We start from the raw sequence: 15,014 nt of genomic DNA, 5'->3' as shown, positions 1-15,014 counted from the left end.
CAGAAAGTCAATCACTGGATACTTCCTTGAACTTTAGTATATGTTTCTATGCCATGGAATTTAAAAACTGTGTCATTCAGGGTTCTCCAGAGAAACAGAAACAATGGGAGTTATATCTATATATCTATAACTATATACTTACTCAGACAGACATGATCATGACAGCTTTCATCCTTCATTACTGTGTGGGCCAGTTCCTCATAATGAATCTCCATTATAAGATATAGTGCCATGATCTGCTGTCTGTCTGTGAGCTGAGACCCAGGAAAGTGGTGGTGAAATTGCAGTCTGATTTGAAGCCCTGAGAATCAGGAGAGCCAGTGGTGTGAATCCCAGTCCAAGGGCAGGAGAAAACCAATTTCCTAGCTCAAGGAGGCAGGCAGAAAAGGAACACATTTTCCCTTCCTTCATTTTTTGTTCTACTCAGACCCTCAGCAGATTGAATAATGCTCACTCAGTAGATGGGAGGATCACCTACTTTACTGGGTCCACTGATTCAAATGCTAATCTCATCAGGGAGCACCCTCACAGACACACCAGAAAAAACATTTAATCTGGGCAGCCTATGGCCCAGTGAAGTTAACACATACAATTAACCACCATGTTGCTCAACTTAATATAATCAACTGAGATATTCTTATATGTTGTACCTAATTTTCTTAGAGAGTATCTTCTATAATTATTAATCAAAAATATGATTGTTTGACTAATTTCAAATATTTAGCATATATTTAAACTCACTAAATTACAGTGTTCTTATCTGTTAAATGGAGATTAAAAATATTTACCTCGTTGATTTGAATGTGAATTAAATGAGATAAATCATATAAATACCACATTGACTGCTGGATATTAACATTCTTCAAGTGTTTAATTGTAATTTTTTTTTTTTTTTTTTTTCTGTACGTGGGCCTCTCACTGCTGTGGCCTCTCCCGTTGCAGAGCACAGGCTCCGGACACACAGGCTCCGCGGCCATGGCTCGCGGGCCCAGCCGCTCCGCAGCATGTGGGATCTTCCGGGATCGGGGCACGAACCCGTGTCCCCTGCATCGGCAGGCGGACTCTTAACCACTGCGCCACCAGGGAAGCCCTAATTGTAATTTTTAAATAATATTCTAACATATATATATAAAATCTATACAGTAGGTAATATTTTATAATGTTTGGGTAGTAGAATTCATTACATTTTTTTAATATATCTTTAAAGATGCATAGAGAATAGTCTAAACAATCCAAATCAATAAAAAACTTAGATTTTATTTTAAAAATAACAAAGTTTTCCCAGTGCTTAAATATTTGTTTCTTATACCATTCTCAGTGAAAGGAACCAGATCTCCTTAGAGATCTAGCTGATTCTGGGACTATGACATGGAATGTACAAATGGGCGTGGATAATTTTATAATACTAGAAAGCAATGAAGTACTTAGAAAACAAAACCATAAGAGTATCTCAAAGGAACACAGGAGCCAACTGAAGATACTCTTAATGACCAGAATCATTTGAGCAGTGAAATAGAGGAGTATTGGTTTACTATCCAAAATATAAAATAAATACTCATGAGTCCACACTGATAAAAGTAAATGATAGAATATATAAGTGAATAAATAAGAATAATAGACACATCTTCTAAACAAAATTATTCCAAATAATTTGGCCAGATACTTTGCACTCAAGGAGGTTGAACATAACTTCCCACCCCTTAAGTTTGTGCTGTAACCAGTGACTACCTTCCAAAGAGTACAGTATGGAAATGAGGTGTAGGGGGAGAGTAACTTTTCAGAGCAGAAATCTGACAAAAACTTCCTAAGCTAAGTGATCAAAGTTAATATCAACAGTGATAAGTCATGTTAATAGCAAAACTTTCAATATGATGTAATGAGAATGTCACTTTATCTTTATGATCTTCAGCTTGAAATCATACTGTCCCAGTCTAACCATGGGAAAAGCATCAGACAAGTCCCAATTGAGGAACACTGTACAAAATTCCTGGTTAATACTCCTTACAACTGTTAAGGTGTCAAAAATAAGGAAAGTCTGAGGAACTCTCAGGAGACATGATGACTGAAAGGAGTGAGGTATTCTGGTTTGGATCCTGGAAAGGAAAACGGCATTAGGTCAAAACTAAGGAAATCAAAAAAAAAAAAAAAAAAAGGGCTTTAATTAAAAATTATGTATCAATATCAGTTCATTAGTTGTGAAAAACATAACATAATAACACAAGATATTTATAGTAGTGGAAACTGGTTGCAGTGTCCAGTTTCTCTTCACTATCTTTGTGATGTTTAAGTAAATCTAAAACTATTATAAAATAAAGAAGTTTAATGAAGAAATGAATGATTGCAAATAAATGATTTTTAATTCAAAATAATTTCCACTTGAAGAAAACAGAAAATATGTAAAATATAGTCATTTTTGGTAATCTTAAATGTTTTAACATTTTATATACACAATTTTATTTTGATTAATATCTGTGACTATTATAGAAGTGACTACAGTCATACCTTGTTTTATTGCTATTCACAGATACTGCATTTTTCACAAAATGAAGGTTTGTGGCATCCCTGTGTAAGCAAGTCTATAGGCACCATTTTTCTAACAGCATTTGCTCACTTTGTGACTCTGTGTCACAATTTGGTAATTCTGGAAATATTTCAAGAATTTCATTTTTATTATATTTGTTGTGGTGAGCTGTGGTTAATGATCTTTGATGTTACTATTATTGTTTTGGGGCTCCAAGAATTGCACAAGTATAAGAAGGTGGACTTAATCAGTAAATATCATGTGTGTTCTGATTATTCCACTGACTAGCCATTCCCTAGTTTCTCTCCCTCTCCTCAGGCCTCCCTATACCCTGAGCCACAACAATATTGAAATTAGGCCAATTAATAACCTCTAAGTGTTCAAGTGAAAGGAAGAATCATATGTCTCTTCCTTTAAATCAAAAGCTAGAAATAATTAACCTTAGTGAGGAAGGCATGTTGAAAACTGAGAAAGGCTGAAAGCTAGTCCTCTTACACCAAAAATCCAAGTTGTGGATGCAAAGGAAAAGTTCTTGCAGGAAGTTAAATGTGCTACTCCAGTGAACACACAAATAATAAAGTGAAACAGCCTTATTGCTGATATGGGGAAAGTTTTAGTAGTCTGATACAAGATCAAACCAGCCACAACATTCTCGTAAGCCGTAGTCTAATCCAAAACAAGGCCTTATTAACTCTCTTCTATTTTGTTAAGGCTGAGAGAGGTTGGAAGATAGAGAAGGAAAGCTTGAAGTTAGCAGAGGTTGGTTCATGTGGTTAAAGGAAAGACGTCATCTCCATAACATAAAAGTGCAAGGTGAAGCAGCAAGTGCTGATGTAGAAGCTGCAGCAAGTTATCCAGAAGATTTAGCTAAGATAATTCATGAGGGTGGCTACCCCAAACAACAGGTTTTCAATTTTGTCAAAACAGCCTTCTTTTGGAAGATGCCATCTAGTACATTCATAGCTAGAGAGGAGAAGTCAGTGCCTGGTTTCAAAGCTTCAAAGGACAGGCTGATACTCTTGTTAGGGGCTAATGTAGCTTGTGCCTTAACTGGAAGCCAATGCTCATTCACCATTCTGAAAATCCTAGGGCCCTTGAGAATTATGCTAAATCTCTTCTGCCTGTGCTCTATAAATGGAACAACAAAGATTTCATGACAGTACGTTTATTTACAACATGGTTTACTGAATATTTTAAGCTCACTGTTGAGGACTACTGCTCAGGGAAAAAAAAAAAAAGATCTCTTTCAAAATATCACTGTTCATTGACAGTGCACCTGGTCACCCAAGAGCTCTGATGGAGATGGACAGTGGGATGAATGGTTTTCATGCCTGCTTACACAACTTCCATTCTGCAGTCCATGGATCAAGGAGTTATTTTGACTTTCAGGTATCATGATTTAAGGCATACATTTTTGTAAGACTATAGTTGCCATAGATAGTGATCCCTCTGATGGGTCTGGGCAGAGTTAATTGAAAACCTTCTGGAAAGAATTCACCATTCTAGATGTCACTGAGACCATTCATGATTCATGGGAAGAGGTCAAAACATTAACATTAATAGGAGTTTGGAAGAGGTCAATTCCAACCCTCCTGGGTGACTTTGAAGGGATCAAGACTTCAGTGGAGAAAGGAACTGCAGATTCGGTGGAAACAGCAAGATAATTAGAATTAGAAGATGTGGAGCCTGAAGATGTGACTGAATTGCTGCAATCTCATGATAAAACTTGAATAGATGAGGAGTTGCTTCTTATGAATGAGAAAAAGAAAAGTGATCTTGAGATGGAATCTACTCCTGGTGAAGACACTGTGAAGATTGTTGAAGAGAGCAAAAGATTTGGAATATTATGTAAACCTAGTTGATAAAAATAGCAGCAAGTTTTGAGAGATTTGACTCCAGTTTTGAAAGAAGTTCTACTGTGGGGAAACTGCTATCAAACAGAATTATATGCTACAGAGAAATTGCTCAGAAAAGAAAGTCAGTTGATGTGGTAAACTTCATTATCCTGTTTTAAGAAATTGCTGCAGCCACCCCAATCTTCAGCAGCCATGGCCCTGATCAGTCAGCAACCATCAGGATTGAGGCAAGACGCTCCAACAGCAGAAAGATTATAACCTGTTAAATGCTCAGATGATGGTTTGCATTTTTTAGAAATAAATTACATTTTAATTAAGGTAAGCATGTACTTTTTTAGACATAATGCTATTGCACAATTAATAGTCTACAGTATCATGTAAACATAACTTTTATGTGCATTGGGAAGCCAAAAAATATTGTGTGAACACGCTTTATTGTGATTTACACTTATTGTGGTGGTCTGGAACCAACCCACAATATCTCAGAGGTCTGCCTGTACTAAATATTTTAATTCACTAATTATAGAGAAGAAAATAATTTTTCAGTTAATGTCAGTGACTTACATTTGTAAAATACATTAAAATGTTTAATGAACTTTCACATAAAGCCATAAATATAACAGGACAAAACAAAAAAGAAAAAACAAAGTTAAACTATTATAAAACCAATATGCCTAATAATGTATATAATATTTTTCTTATAATCATTTAATGTGGTAAAATTTATACTAGAAATAGATTATAATATATAAAATGATAATTTCGATAATTTCTAAATCACTTTATAGTTTTATACATCTGTCAGCTAGGAAACTTGTATCAGAATCTGTCTGCTTGGCTCTTACTTTCCTTTTCTGGCACAAGCTTAATTATCCTGTATATACATGAGATCATGTGAATGAGTTCTGAACAATAGAAAATGGAAGTTTTTATCTTGCAGTCTGATCCATAAAAATGTCCTATAAATCTTTCACTCCCTTTTTAAAAAAAAATATTAAAGTATAGTTGATTTACAGTATTGCATTTAATTTCTGCTGTATAGCAAGTGACTCAGTCATATATATATATATATATATATATATATATATATATATATATATATATTCTTTTTCATATTCTTTCCCATTATGGTTTATCACAGGATACTGAATATAGTTCCCAGTGCTATACAGTAAGGCCTTACTGTTTATCCATTCTCTATATAATAGTTTGTATCTTTTAATCCCAAATTCCTAATCTTTCCCTCCCCTACTCCATCACTCTTCGCACCCATAAGTCTGTCCTCTATATCTGTGAGCCTGTTCTTGTTTCGTAAATATATTCATATGTATCATATTTTAGAGTCCACAAATAATATCATATGATATTTGTCTTTCCCTGTCTGACTTACTTCACTTAGCATTATAATCTTAGGGTCATTCATGTTGCTGCAAATGACATTATTTCATTCTTTTTATGGCTGAGTAATATTCCATAGTGTATATGTACCACATCTTCTTTATCCATTCCTCTGTCAGTGGACATTTAGGTCATTTCCATGGCTTGGCTGTTGTAAATAATGCTGCAATGAACAAAACAGTGCCTTTCATTCCCTTTCTTCTTCTTCATTCTTGTTGGAAGTGAGATGTCTGAAAAACTAGAGAGAAGAGTGAGAAGACCATAGGTTTTATGGTAAATTTATTTAGATAAATTCTCATGTAGAAAGACATCCATGGGCCAAGAACATTCCCATGCACTGAGTGAAAAAACAACAAAGAAACAGAAAAGTTTGTTTGTGTTAGGCCACTAAGATTAAAAAGGGTTTCTCCTTCATAGCAGCTAACATCCTTTACTCTAAGAATTACTCCTTTAATGAACATAAAGTAGTCCTTGAAAATATCATCAAAATTAATTTTTAAAAATCCCATGGATAAACATATTTTTTTCAATAAATGTGTGTAATGTAGTTATAAATTCAGTTTCTATGTGAATATTTTGTAATTTTTTAAAAAAATTTAGTAATTATTCTCTGATTGTTCTAAGTCTGTTAGCAATTGCACAATCTATTTCAAAAAGAAATGAAAAGAGCATATACAAAAAAAAAATAAAACCAGCAAAAACGCTAAAATAGTGAGATTAAGTTTAGTAAATATTTAGTTGAGTCAATAATTCGGCAAGGTTAGTTTTGTGTATTGACTAGACCCAGTTAACAAACTGTCCCATGGGGGATGTTTGAACCCCTCCCTGTTTATACATCTCATGACCACCACTCACATCCTTTTGTGTACTGTTATTGGCTGTTTCAGGCAGGATTTAGACTGCATTTAACTACAAAATGTTAATTATTAATTATATGGCTCTTTCAGAAAATGTTTGCTGACACTTGGTATAGAAAAATACTCAAATAACCTATCTTGTACGCTACGTGTTGTGGCTTTCTGTTGGTATAGTCCACGTTTCATCTATTGTTCTTTACCTGTGGTAACATATATTTTGTTAAAGTAATGTACAAGGTCTTTCTTTTTATAAGAAATATATAATTCTACTCCACTGTAATAGATTAATATTATAATTATTCCATTCTGAGTCAAATTTATGCCAGAAAAAAAAATACATATAAATGTGAATTTATAAATGTATAAGATTTTTTTTAAATCTAAAAAATATGTATAGTTACTGTTTACCACATATGTGAATTTGTAAGGTATAGTTTATTTTAAGGTAATATCCTAGTTCAAACATTTTGCCCTTTAGAGAGGTTATATTTCATTGTTAGTCATAACTTATTAAAACACACACTTAGAAAAAGGAATTTATCCAAAAAGTCAATTGTGATTATATAGTCCATTTATGGGGACAATGGAAAAGAATTAGAAAAAATTTTATATAATTACTCTGGAGAACTGAATAATGAAGTGCTTTTATGTGTGTTATTTTCTAGCATTATAATTACAGATCCTTCACAAATAGTATAGCTTTCACTCATAATGTTTAATGTTGTATATCTCTTTTGAAATCTGTAGATTTTTTTTTACAAAGCACAATAAATAGGGGAAATAAATTCCTATATACAATCCTTCTTCCATGAGGGGTTCATCTACTGGTTAATGAGTTGTTAGTTTTGATTTAATCTAGGTTCCCTGGCAAGTTCTAGCCTTAAAAACTGAACCTAACAAATAAATATTTTTAAAAAATGAATTTCCTTCTGAAGTAAAGATCTTTCTTATTTTGTTTTCTGTTTACTCTGAACTGGTTTTTTCTTCAGCAATGAACAGAGAATTTTAATAAATACCAATAGGTTTTCACCTTCCCAATAGAGGTAATTGTTATGATTTTCCTGAAGAGAACCTCATGATTTTCATTTAAGAGAGAAGGATATAGACTACATACATGTTTTACAAGTTTGGACAAGAAAATTTTCTATTTTAATTAAAGCACAAAGATATAAATCAGTCATTTCCAATGATCACTACCGTCCTTCACCAGTTTACTGTCATGGCCAATCACTGCTCCCCAGTGCCCTCTACTGAACCTTCTGTGCCCAACACTTCCAAACAATGCAGTGATAGTAATTTATCTTTCTATGCAAAATGTATATTAAGTGGGCATTTTTATGTTTCCATGTGTGGAATAAATAGGGATAAATCGTGCCTCAATGTGTAAATTTTCCTTTTACATATGAAATGAAAAAGAAAATTATCATTACACACACACACACACATCTGGAGCTAAGTATACTTGTTCATCTTCCATCCAGAATTAAATGCAATTGTTCATGTAGTCATGTTTTACAAATGCTAGTTATTACTCTTTGTTTAAAAGCCATAATCATTGCTAAATAGTAAGACAGCTCTTGTCCAATCAGCAGTTTTAAATTCTAAAGCTAATGTCCATGAAATATGATGGAAGTAAAGGAAAGTTGTGAAGATGACTACATATAATGAAATTGCTGCTCCTGGTAAAATTAGCTTGGGAAACACTTAAAGAGGCAAAGCCTATTTCAGAATTTGAAGTATTTTCTTAGTAGATGAAGATGGCCACAACTCTCAAATTGTTTACATTGAACATTGAGTGACACTAAGTTAATGTGATTCTCTGTAGAAAATTATGACTGATAAATCCAAAATTTTAAGTGTATATTTACTGGGAACTAAACTATTGATAATTTTATAATTTTTAAAATGATCCATTTGCATATTAAATTTCATTAAATGAAGGAATTCTATAAGAAAATAATGTTGCATATATCATTCTTAAAGCAATAGTCTTTCTATATCCATCACGTATTGGTGGTGAGAAATAAGTTGTTACCCTTTTTTTCTAGAATATAAAATTTTCCAATATCTAACACAAAGAAGACAGGCCTTTGATGTAAATTCTTGTTTGGTTCACAAGTAAGTAAGCTTAAACTAATAGGAATGCCATTTTAATAAGACTAGGTGTGAGCAAGTGGAATAGAAATATTGTCTGAGCAAATGTCTGCTAAAGCTTTAATGACACCTGTCTCTAAATATGTAGCAATTAAGATAAAAAAGCAGAAATGGTAATCAGACTTTAACCATGTTTGCAAAAGAAAGTAAACAAAAAAGAGTGAAAACTCAGCACAACAAAAATGCTTTAAATGTGTTGAAAGTCAGAATAATAATGCTGTTTTGTGGATAGGACATTCTGTGATGGGAACTTGTAATTAGAAAGTAGATTTAAGTACATATTTTTAAGTGTTTGTAAAGTAAAAAAATCCACAGCAAGACTAAACATTCCTGGAGGACAACATATTTCAGCAGGACTATACAGGTAACAATCTCTAATGTTTTGAAGATTTCTTAAAGGCAACTACAGACAATTTGACCACACTAACAAAAAGTCAATTTGCTTTAATTCTTTTAATGAAAGTAATAATATGAGTATTATTTTGGAGGGGTCAGATAAATGGGATGAACTATAAAGTACTGAGTTCATAATAAGAATCCAATAGAAAATAATATTCATTTAATAGTTGATGTCCCTCCCCTCCCCCCAAAAAATTAAAGGAACATATCAAGCACCATAAAAATAATTTAAAATTTGTACCCAAATTTCAACAGAAGAATAAAAGCTGAATCAACAAGATGGTTTTGCTATGCCATTAAATGCACCAATAATCAAAATCAACCTCCAGATTGAATAACATGTGTGGGTCTGTAAATAACAGTTCATCATTTCAATGGAATATTACAAGATCAAAATTAACTTCAAGATAATTTTCAGATACTTCAAAACATTAATAAACTGTGATACAATTTTAAGTTCCAAAGAAGTACAAAATTTTACATTATTTTTATAGCTTTGTAAAACACTGATGTCAGTAAACCAAAAATAAAGAATGCACCCTAGGACCCAAAAAAAGGCCAGTGGTTTTGTGAAATTTAGCTTTGTTTTTCAAAATTCCTTTTACTATTATTTTTTAAACGTAGAAAATAGAGACTATCAGAACTGAGAGGCCCAGAGGAAACAAGTAGAGATTTTCTTAGAGAAAACCCAACTGAAAATGCCCATTGAATCAATCTTGTGTATTCTGCCATGGGGAGAGGAATATAAAGTAAAATCACAAGTTTGAAAAAAAATAGTTGATGTTGATGATCTTGTATCTCATTTGTTCTGTGTAGATTCAATTAAAACAAGAAATGTGAAGTACATATTGGTTTGACAATCAGTATCAGACACCTTCTTGGTGATGACATCATAATGTTTAGTTTGATATAAATACTTAGATGCTGAGGCCATTTAGACAGCAAGAATAAAGGGAACCTAAGTCGAGGATGGGTACTAGTTATAAAGGTAATTGATTATTTTGGCTTCATTTATTAATTTATTTCTCTGTTTTTAGAAATCAGAAGTATTTCATACCTTGGTCAAATATTTATTTAATTATATGATTTCAATTGTATTTCTTATTAATAGATCAGAACTATTATTTATCAGTTTGACACTCCCTATCCTTTTTCTTCATAACCTATATACTATTTCATTTGTATGGGTAATTACATTTGACTACATCTTCTGTAAAATAGCATACCAAGTGAAAAAATATTGTCAATAACTATAAGTATGGACATATTATATTCAAAGTGCTATGGAGTTCAACTGATAAGACATTGTAGATTTCATACCATCTTGGTAACCTAATATATGCAATGACAGAAAGGCAGCCTTGTCAGATTTAGAGACAGACTTAAATATAACCTACATTTTATACTAATTACTTTTGATTTGAATTACCAATGGGAAATTGGTAATTCCTAGGATTAAATTACCAATTACCAACACACCTTTGACTCTAACAACTAGGGAAAATTATGACTAAGTTGAAAATTACAAATAAAGAATGGTTTGCAACGAATTTATAATAATTTGAAGTCTTTGAAAAATTAGAAAGTCATGGTACTGTTATTTTAAAAAATTATTCCCTTCTTTGGATTTCAGGATATTACTCACACTTAACTTTGGGTATTATTCAGCACCCTGTCCTCAATCCTTTCATCTTTTCACTATATATTCTTTTCAGATTGATCAAATCTATCCACATGAGTTGACAAATTAATTTCCAGTATGTGGAAAATTGACTTTTCCTTTCAAATTGAAAGAACTACATGTTGATGATTTATAAACTGTCATGCATATCTTAATACTATGAATGTTTCAGGAAGAAAATTCAAATAAAGTAACATAGAATGACAAGAAAAAGAAAGTATGGGAATTCAAAGTGCTCAAAGATGTTCAGTGAAGCCAAAATTTACCCTGAGAGCAATGAGGTTGGAGTATTAGGTACAGTCAAAATCAGAAATGCCATCTCAGGAATATTTGGGACAATGCGGTGTCATTAAATCTTGGAGATTTAATCAAATGTACATTTTGAGAGGTCATCCTAAACTGTATTTCTTCTTTTTCTTTTATAGAAGTGTTACATATGGAATAAAGAAAAAAGTTAAGTGCTTGCAATAATCAAGCTGTTGTCTACAGTATAGATATGAAAACTAGGTTTGAGGTAACTGGATGATTTCAGAAGATATTTAGGTAACAACCCAAACAGACTAGGGTTTTATGATGTTCAGAAATGTAAAGCAAGGAAGAGAAAAATTTGTGCTCAGACACCCAGGGTGGATAAGGGAGTTATTGCTCTGGGGCCACAGGAGTAGAATCAGTGTGTTTAATGAAGACACAAAGCAGCAGCACTTCAGACATACTGAGTGTGCAAGACTGTAAACTATTAAAGAAGTCTCCTTTGAATAATCCTAATCTGTGTGCCTGAAGCAGAGAGGAGAGTTCTGGAGGGCCTGTAGTTTCTAAGACATTATTTAGGAAGTGACAAAGGAAAGAATGACAAAGGAAAGACAGGCACTGAGGAAAATCAAAAATGTAGGGATGGATAGACAAGGAAATATACCATGAGAAGCAGAAGGAAAAGGAAGAGAAGAGAGGTTGTCAGTAAGAAGAAATGGTAAGAAAATGTCAAATATTGTTGGACAGTCCAGTACGATTTTGTGTGAATATTGCCCAGAAAAAAAGTATTACTAGAGAAGCATTGAAGACTTTCATAAGAAAAGTTTCAGTGGAGTTTAGCATCGTTGGGGATGTTGGAGGGGGGCAGGGGAGGGGATATAGATGAAATGAGAAAGTGGAGGAAGCAAGATGAGATTACTCCCTGAGAATGTCTGCCAGGTCAGGGAGAAGGAGATATAAATCTAAAGGGGAGGAGTATGAGACAAAGGAAACATTTTTTTCTCTCTGAAATTTTAATTGGTTCATGGAGTGTATGGATATCTCCTATTTGCTTTCCAGATCTACTCTGTGTCCAGGAAGATAGACCATATTATGTATATTTCTCTTGCTTTCATCTGAGTTTCACAAATGAGAGCCCCTGTAAAGTAAGAGGAAAGGAGCAGGACACAGATGTTGATTCCCTCACTTCATTTGTGGGTTCCCATGAACTGTTGTGCCCCTTCACTGACCACAGCACATTGCTCCCAAGCCTCAGTCTCCACAGAGCCTCCCTGGCTTGGGTTCAAGTACAATCCACTCATCCCCTCAGGCTGACTGGCAAAAAAGATCCTACTCTGTCCTTCGGTCTTTCGTATACCTGCCCCCCATTTGTAAATAGTCTTCTATTAAAATAGCTTCAAATTTATTATTTTGAGTGGGCAATCTCATTCCTGCCAGGATCCAAACACACTTAGTAATCTTTGTGTACTCATGGGATGATCTTAATACATGTGTAAAGAAAAAATCTATAGGAAAAAGAGAATAATCAACAGAGAGAGGGCAGTGTGGTAGGACAAAGATCTAGAAATCTAGTGGCAACATTAGCTTTAGACAGGAAGAGGGACAGATCTGTCATTAAATAATAAATTAACCAAATGGAGAGAACATATGGAGATATTTGTCAGAGTAGAGACTGTGGTAGAAATCTGGGGGAGTTATCATCTGATGACATCTATTTTCTCTGGAATTCAGAAGTATGGTTATTTTCTGTGAGTGATGGGATCAATAATATAATAGAGAATTCAAGGAGAGTGTAAAATAGTTCACATTTAATTGAATATCTATTTTTCTGCATGCTGCTACATTGACTTTCATTGAAAAATGATCCTTGTAGCCATATTGTTCTATAGGAGCTGCTATTTTGACTAGAGTTTTCATCTTCCCTAAACCAGAATCAGGGAACATTCTTTGGATTTAGATAGGGGACTTTGAGAAAATGCTGCTCAGACTATGTTTGGCATTGAAAATGTGAAATGTAATACACAAAAATTGGCAGAAAGTTTCTCAAATTGGGGGAAGAGATTTGAAGAAAGATAAGAATTTGATGAAGGAGAGAAGCAGAAAGATAATGGGGGAGAGCTAAAGAGAGAGTCAATCAAAAGTGTCAGGGCTTCCCTGGTGGCGCAGTGGTTGAGAGTCCGCCTGCTGCTGCAGGGAACACGGGTTCGTGCCCTGGTCTGGGAAGATCCCACATGCCACAGAGCGGCTGGGCCCGTGAGCCATGGCCGCTGGGCCTGTGCGTCCAGAGCCTGTGCTCCGCAACGGGAAAGGCCACAACAGTGAGAGGCCCGCATACTGCAAAAAAAAAAAAAAAGTGGCAGAGTTCCCATCCCTAATGTATCTGGGCCAATTGCATTTTTGCCACTCCCATGGTTTGCTGTTTAAAGGAATAAATTTGTCATTGTACTAGTGTTGATCCTACTGGGTTCTGCCTCTTTTCTCAAAAATAAAATAAAATAAAATAAAATAAAATAAAAAAGTCTTCATTTGTGAAAACTTAGGCAGTATTGAAGTTCAGTCAAAGGTAGAGATCATAAATTTATGCTGGCATCAGTCTTCTGATATGTGTGATCTTCCTCCATCAGTGCTGAGCAGCTGAAGTAGAGAGAATAAGAGAGTTGTATTAACAAGGAATTGAGGAAATTAAGGGAAATTTACCTTTTTGTGTGTGCCAGTGAATGATAAGTGGAATTCAGCCCCACTTCTTGACCTTGAAGTTTCAGTGGTGTACACAAAATTGCTACCCTGAAGAGGGCTGGAAGCAGTATGGCATAACTACAATGGAGATGGTTTTAATGAAGCAAGAAGGTAAAGGCTACACTCAATAAATATATAGGAAGGTTGTTAATTGTACAAGGAATGCAATGACAATAACAGTAGGAGGTTTGTTCATGAAAGAAGAAGTATAATACTGAATAAAGGGATTAGAAAAAATGCACTGTAAAGATTTTATGTTGGCAATTATCAGAGTTTTCAGAGATAAACTAGACTTAAGAAGACACACACAAAAGGGGTACAATTAATCCTAGAGACTCTGGTAACAGTGGAATAGTATATAGACAAGCCATTCATCAGATGATAATTGTAAACTCTGACCAAATTACAAAAGCAACTATCTGAAAGCACTAAAGAGTGATCAGTAGCAGGCAGATATTGGAGAGGAGGCAACCCATAAATGAAAGAAACTCTAACGATAAAATTTGTGCTTATATGGCTTCTCACCTGAGGGCACCTTCAGTCTGCTCTGTATGGGCAGTGGAAGCAATGGTAGAAAGCTACAATTTTTCAAGTGTGAAGAGTCAGAGGACAGTCTGAGACTTCCATAATAGCATAAAAGTGACCCAAGAAAAGAGAGAAGAAAATAAAAAGGAGCACTAAGATCTCATATGATGGTACTAATCCTGGTTAATGCCTGAACAGCACACATGTAGGGAAATTCTAAGGTTCCCACTGAAAGCAACCAATAAAAATATGAAGAGCTAAGTAGTTTCAGCTACTTCCAAACCAGTGATGCAGAATTTGGAATTTTAGTTCAGCCATGCTAACATCATACTGCAATTAATAACATCATTACTTAGAGGAACAACACAGAATACAAGGGCAACACAGAATATCTTCACAATGCCAAGAATGAAATTAAATGTTACTAGAGAGATTTCATTATTAGAATACCTTCACTTTACGACATCTTGAAGGAAGTTCTTTAAGCTGAAGGGAAATAACACCAAATGGAAACTCAGATTTATAAGCAGACATGAAGGCCTTGAAAATGGGAAATATCTAAGCAAATGTACTACAATATATAATTTTTCTTCTCTTAATTTATTTAAAACACTACAACTGTTTCAAGTGAACTTTAC

General features: G+C 34.1%; 1 protein-coding gene across 1 annotated transcript in view; it reads left to right on the top strand.

Moving 5' to 3' along the window:
- The window catches only part of EYS (eyes shut homolog), a 1,591,612-nt gene that overhangs the window by 360,390 nt on the left and 1,216,208 nt on the right, over nt 1–15,014 (top strand). The gene's annotated exons all lie outside the window — the stretch shown is intronic.

Source organism: Mesoplodon densirostris, chromosome 12, assembly GCF_025265405.1.
Source record: "Mesoplodon densirostris isolate mMesDen1 chromosome 12, mMesDen1 primary haplotype, whole genome shotgun sequence".
Classification (NCBI taxonomy): domain Eukaryota; kingdom Metazoa; phylum Chordata; class Mammalia; order Artiodactyla; family Ziphiidae; genus Mesoplodon; species Mesoplodon densirostris.
This window is presented reverse-complemented; position numbering and strand designations above follow the sequence as displayed.